At 39.7% G+C, this 6,253-nt stretch overlaps 1 protein-coding gene and 1 pseudogene across 5 annotated transcripts in view; both read left to right on the top strand.

Moving 5' to 3' along the window:
- Positions 1–6,253, top strand: part of Frmpd4 (FERM and PDZ domain containing 4) — a 990,592-nt gene that overhangs the window by 489,094 nt on the left and 495,245 nt on the right. The gene's annotated exons all lie outside the window — the stretch shown is intronic.
- LOC115067648 lies at positions 575–689 on the top strand (annotated as a pseudogene).

The raw sequence follows: 6,253 nt of genomic DNA, 5'->3' as shown, positions 1-6,253 counted from the left end.
AGATCTTGAAAGTACTTAAAAACAATTACTGGATTTTTTTAAGACAATTTTTTAATTTTTGAGAATTTCATACATGAATATTGTATTTGCATAATTTCCTTTTCTCTAATTTTCCCTCCAACTTCTCTCATGCCCATCAACACTCCCTCTCAATTTCATGACATCTTATTTATTATTATTGCTTTACTCTTTTGTTTCAATATTTAAAGCTATAGATATGCATACATATTTATATGATGTATATAGGGGAAATAAATGTCTCATAGTTAAAAACTAATCAATACATTTTGTTACATTCACTTATTTATTGTTCCTTTTGCAAATTTGTGAAAAGAGCCACAATGCATGAAGATGGCAAATAAGAAAGAAGATTCTTACTAGAGACATCACAGTAGATTCTATAGTTAATAATATAGTGCCAATGTCAATTTATTTATTTTGCTGCTATAGAGTGATTTTGGAAGACTGAATGCTTATGTGGAAAAGCTGAATGAGTGAAGGGTACAGGGAAACTCCCTGTATTATTTTTGCATTTTTTTCTGTCTAAAATAAAATTGTAAAAAGAACCAAAATGGTGCTTGCTTCAGTAGTACATTTGGTACAAATTGGAACGATACAGAGAAGATTAGCATGGCCTCTGCCAGTAAGGACTGAGTGACATGCAAATTTATGAAGCATTCTATATACACACACACACACACATATATGGCCTACAAAATATAGAGTGCTTCATAAATTAGGTTGGGGCCAATAAGTGAAGGTTTGGATGGAGGGGGATCTAAACACCATCAAATTATATTGTATGGAAATCATAAAAATTCAATGAAAATTTAAAGAAAGAAATGAAAATAATTAGGATAGATTTCCTGCTTTCAACAGAAGTCTTGTAAAAGGAGTACATCTGTGTTTTTGTTTAAAAAATGTCTTAATACTGCTATGTCAGTCCCTTTTCTGTTTCTGAGACAAAATACCTTAATTATCTAAGGTAATCAAGTTATAAGGAAAGGCGTATTGTTCCTCACAGCTTCAGGGGTTTTAGTCCACAGTCACATGACTCTGCTGTTTTGGGCCCTGTGATGAGGCAGAACATTATGGCAGGGAGTGTGTGGTGAAGCAGAGATAGTCTCTTCATGGCAGTTAGAGTTAGGAAGAAGAGAAGAGGAGGGGAGGGGAGGGGACGGGAGGGGGAGTAAGGGGAGGGGAGGGAAGGGAGGAGAGGAGAATAATGGGGTACTGAGAAGTAGAGCAGAAGGAGCAGGCGAGGAGGGAGAGGAAGAAGAGAGAGGAGAGCAAGAGGGAGAAGGAGAAGGAAGAAGGAAGTATGAGTAGAATACAGGAGGAGAGAGAAGAAGAGGGTAGGGGAGAGAGAAAAGCAGAAGGAAGGGTCCCCATGGACCTTCCAGGTCACATCCTCACTGATGTACTTCCTTCTACTAGGCCCCCACATCTTAAAGTTTCCACTACCCTGTGTCCATAGAGCCATTAACTAGGAACCATACTTTCTACACTTGTAGTTTTGGGGGCGGGATTTAAGACTCAGATCTTAACAGTCCCTACCACTCGACCACACAAAATGTTTAACTTTCTGTTATGTATCTTTTGATTATTGAGACTACTTATAGAAGTAGTAATATCTAAAATCTTTACCGACATACAAAGTCCATACAGAATAATGCAGAAATAGTAATTCTACAGATAGTAGCTGTTCACAAATTGAACACATGTATAAAACCAGCTCCAAAAATCAAGAATCAATATAAGACTGAACGCCAGAACCCCACCTCCCTCTGTCTGGACCCTTTACAGTCCCTAACTTGGTCATACTTCTATTGAAGGTGATCACGGTTGACTTCTCATGCCTCAGATTAACCTTGACTGTTTCTAACTGCTAGACTGAAATTGCAAATGCTTCATCTTTCCTGCTTGAAGAAAGGTGGGAGGATCAGTCCCTGTAATCGTTTTATGTTCTACATCTTGAAAAGTTTCCGTTTTTGCAAAGTGTGTGGAGAGCCTCCATTGAGCTCTTCCCTAGTCACCTGTGCCAAGTGAGGTAAACAAAGGCAGAGATGAATACACAACAGTTTCACACACGGTAGCTTATGTGTGGCTTTAGCTGCTGCTTCCAAGATGAAAGTGCACGTATTTTAATCTGGTGGTGTTGCACCAAATTCTCCCCCGAGAGCCAGGTGCATACTCTCTAGGATCCCAGGGCCGCTCTGTCCTGATTGACAAAACCCACAGGATACATTCTATTTGGGTTTTGGTCTAGTTTATGATGTCTGGGAAAGGGTTACTTACAAAGGCATGATCATCCCCGTGGGCCCTGTTTTTATATCTCCTCTGAGCTTTGACATCTGCCACCCGCCAGTGGCAGCCAGCTGTGTGAGTGCCCAGTTCGCTAAGATGGCAACTTTCCCTTTTTTCCTAGTGTCCTTAGTGTCTGTCCTTAGACATCACCCCTCCCAGGCAATTGAAGCTGACTGATTGGGTGGGAGGAGTGACGGTCTAGGAGGACATGCCTACGCAACAGGTGTGGTGATGCATACCTGTTTATCTAAGCACATGTGTGTGGAGGAAGGTGGAACAAGAATTTAAGGCCAGCCTTGGCTACATACCAAGTTTAAGGCCAGCTTGAGCTACATGAGACTCATGTTTAAAAATGAGAGGGGAGGGAGGAAAAGAGGGAGAGAGAGAAGGAGGAAGGAACAGAAGAAGGAAGGGAAGGAGCAAAGGAGAGATAGACCCTTGGTGATCATTAAGGGACTGTTGATATTTTTATCACAAATGAGCTGTTTACCTAAATACAAACTGTGAGCATTAGGCTCCCCTGACAATCTGTTCAAAATGCAGATTCTCATGAAGTAAGTGAATCTGTGATTGAGCTCTACATTGAAATTCAGAGATTTTTGCATCCCTTCCCAGCTCCCACTGATACAGAGGATGTTGGTGCAAAGACCCCATTTGGACTAGCAATGATGGAAGCACTTTGTTATTAAGGGTGCAACAAAGTATGTTGGCTGAGAATAAGGACTGCAGAGCTAAGCTTTGGGGATAGAGTCTTGATTTTCTCATATACTCATATAACTGTGAACTCTGAATAAACTCCATTTTCTTTCCCAGCCTCAGTGTACACATCTATCAAATGGTGAAATAATAATTGAGTTTCGTATTGATGATGTCATGCACATAAAGCCCTTCAAACAATGTCTAACATGTGGTAACTATTCATCAAATAACATTATCATCATTATTCAGTGACTGAGTACTTGCAACATTTTTATTTTCATTCCTTGACACTGAATTTATACCCCCCCGGCCACCTGAATTTATATGTTGGCATTTCAGGAAGAATTGAGAATAAATATTGGTGATTACATTTGGATTACCTTGAAGGCCATGGCAGTGGAGGCTACCTGTTGTAGAACCTAAGTCCCCTAAGTGGCAGGAGTGGCTGGAATCACTGAAGTGATGGAGATGGAGATGGGCCTGTGAAACCTGGGCAACACTAGTCATTCCATGCATGGTCCTTGGGTTTATGCTGCAGTGCAGTATGGTCATTTTGCACCAAATTTTAGTAACTTGTCTTTTTAATGTTTAATTCATTTTTTTATGTGTACGAGTATACTACCTGCATGCATGTAAGTGTACCCATGCTTTGCAGTGCCTGTGGAAGTCAGAAGAGCGCATCTGATCCCCTGGAACTGGAATTATGAATGGTTGTTAGTCTCCATGTGGGTGCTGGGAGCTGAACCTGGGTCTTCTGCAAAAGCAGCCAGTGCTCTTAACCCCTGAGTTATCTCTCCAGTACCAACTTGCCTGTTCTTAACTTACAAAATGATCACATAAGCTTATCATTTCAACTTTGCCTGTGTGCAAGGTCTGTAGCAGTTCTTAGCTAATAATGATAAGCTAGATTGTGAGGCAATAAGGTGGAAAATGAGTACCACATGCTAAGATACTCTTGAAAGAAATATGTCTGCTATGAGGCCACAGCTTAATGAAACAAAAATGTCTGTCATTTTAGTTGCCAGCGTGATTGATATTCTCACTCAGTCATTTAAGGAAGTCTACTTTTAAATATTTTATTCTAAACAAAGAGAATTCGATTGGATAGTACTTTTCATTTGCCTTTGTTTTCTTAAATGAACTTTTGGAAAAAAAACTAATTGAATTTTTGTGCATTTCATACAAAATATCTTAATCATCTTTATATCCCATCCCCCATCTGCACCCTCTCATAGGTCTCCCCTCCATTGGATTTCATGTACTCTGTCATTTATCTTAAAACCTCTAGAATCATATAGGTGTCCCTATATGTCCCTCTGTGGAAATTCATCCACTGCAGTCTAGTCAGGCTAGCTAGAGTCACTCCCTTAAGTTCTCCCTCACCCAGCAGTAATTACCTGTCAGAGTCTTACAGGCCCCTGGGACCTTGTGCATATGCATCTACAGCAATGGTGTCAGCATACACAAGACCTGTGCAAGATCAAGCAGTCAAAAACCCAGCGAAGAACTGTGGAAATGGGCACCAGGCCCCAATCTTAGCCAAAGAACTAGTGGTAGCTGACTAAATGAACATCTTACAACTCATGAGGAAAACACTAAATAAGCCTGGAATTTGGAAACTTAAGTGAACATATTCAATAAAATTGTTAAATAAGAAAGTTTCTGCCGAATTTACTCAATTTCGTTTTATCTTCTATTTTCTACTAAAGTACAGTATGCTTCTTTTTTGTTCTTCCAGACAGGGTCTCACAATTAGCCCCAGCTGGCCTAGAACTCACTATGCATACAATGCTAGGCTGGCCTTCATCTCACCTGCCTCTGTCTCCTGAGTGTCTGGGATTAAAGGAGTGCACCACCACTCCTGGAAGTATGACTATTTTTAAAAGCAATTTGGTAAGTTAGATTTCAAATCAGACACAAGAATTTTTTATGAGGTGGAAGTTGACATAGATTATTTTTCAAATACAGATTGTTCCAAGAATGAAAAAGATATTTTATGTAAATGTAACAAATAATCCTATGACATACCAGGCTGATAGCCCCATGTTTGGCCATAGAAGTTTCCATGTCCTTGCACTGTCAGTCCCATCACCAGGGGTAATGCTATAGCAGATGCACAGTAGACTATGTAGACAGTTATTAAGGATGGTTTTCACACTTTGCTCTTAAGTGCCTGCTCCCTGAGGAGAAAATGAAAGTCTATACACTGCTCTTTCATGTATGCATGCAGGAATTACTGTGCAAAGGCTATTCTTTTTATATGGAGTTTGCATCTTTGGGGATCAAAACCACATATGACTTAATTTGCCTCCTTGGTTGAAATGTCTCTTCATTGCGTGGTCACCCTCATTTTGTTTTGTCCTCAGAGGACACCATATTTCTACACTGCTATGCCACTTTTGTAAAAGTTTCAATGTCCCCATTAAATACTGCTATGACTTCATCAAATTTCATTCATGTATTTATTCATACATTTAGCATTCACTGATCCATTCTTTCTGCTTCTGTAAAGGTTGTAGGTGTTTCATGTGTTGAAGAGGTCTAGTAAAAGTACAGAATGTAGAGTCAAATTTCCATGGACTTGAGAGCCTCTAAATGGCCTCTACGATAGAGAGATAGATGATAGATAGATAGATAGATAGATAGATGATTGATAGATGATAGATAGATAGATAGATAGATATAGATATAGATATAGATAGATAGATGATAGATAGATAGATAGATAGATAGATAGATAGATAGATAGATCTTTAGATAGATGTAGAGTGAAATTTCCATGGATTTGGGAGCCCCTAAATGGCCTCTAGGAGATAGATATATACACAGAAGATGATAGAAAGATAGATAGATAGATGATAGATAGATAGATATCTCAGCTTTCTGTTGCTGTGATAGAAACACTGACCAAAACAACTTATAAAAGGAAGAGTTTATTTGAGTGTATGGTTCCAGGGGAATTACAGTCCATAATGGTGGGAAGGCATGGTGGCCTGAGGTGGCTGGAGCAGAAGTGGAAGGGAAAGCTAAGCTCTCACATCTTCAACCAGGCACAGGAAGCAAGAGAGCGACTGGAGATCTGGCAAGGCTTAAGAAGTCTCTAAGCCTTACTCAGTGACATGCTTCCTCCAGGCTAGCCATACCTTCTAAAACCTCCAAAAACAGCGCCACCTGGGGACAAAATGTCCAAATACTTGGAGCCTATGGGAGACATTTTTCATTCAAACCACCAATATATATATATATA

The sequence above is a fragment of the Nannospalax galili genome, unplaced genomic scaffold, assembly GCF_000622305.1.
Source record: "Nannospalax galili isolate Female #2095 unplaced genomic scaffold, S.galili_v1.0 scaffold606, whole genome shotgun sequence".
NCBI classification, from domain to species: domain Eukaryota; kingdom Metazoa; phylum Chordata; class Mammalia; order Rodentia; family Spalacidae; genus Nannospalax; species Nannospalax galili.
This window is presented reverse-complemented; position numbering and strand designations above follow the sequence as displayed.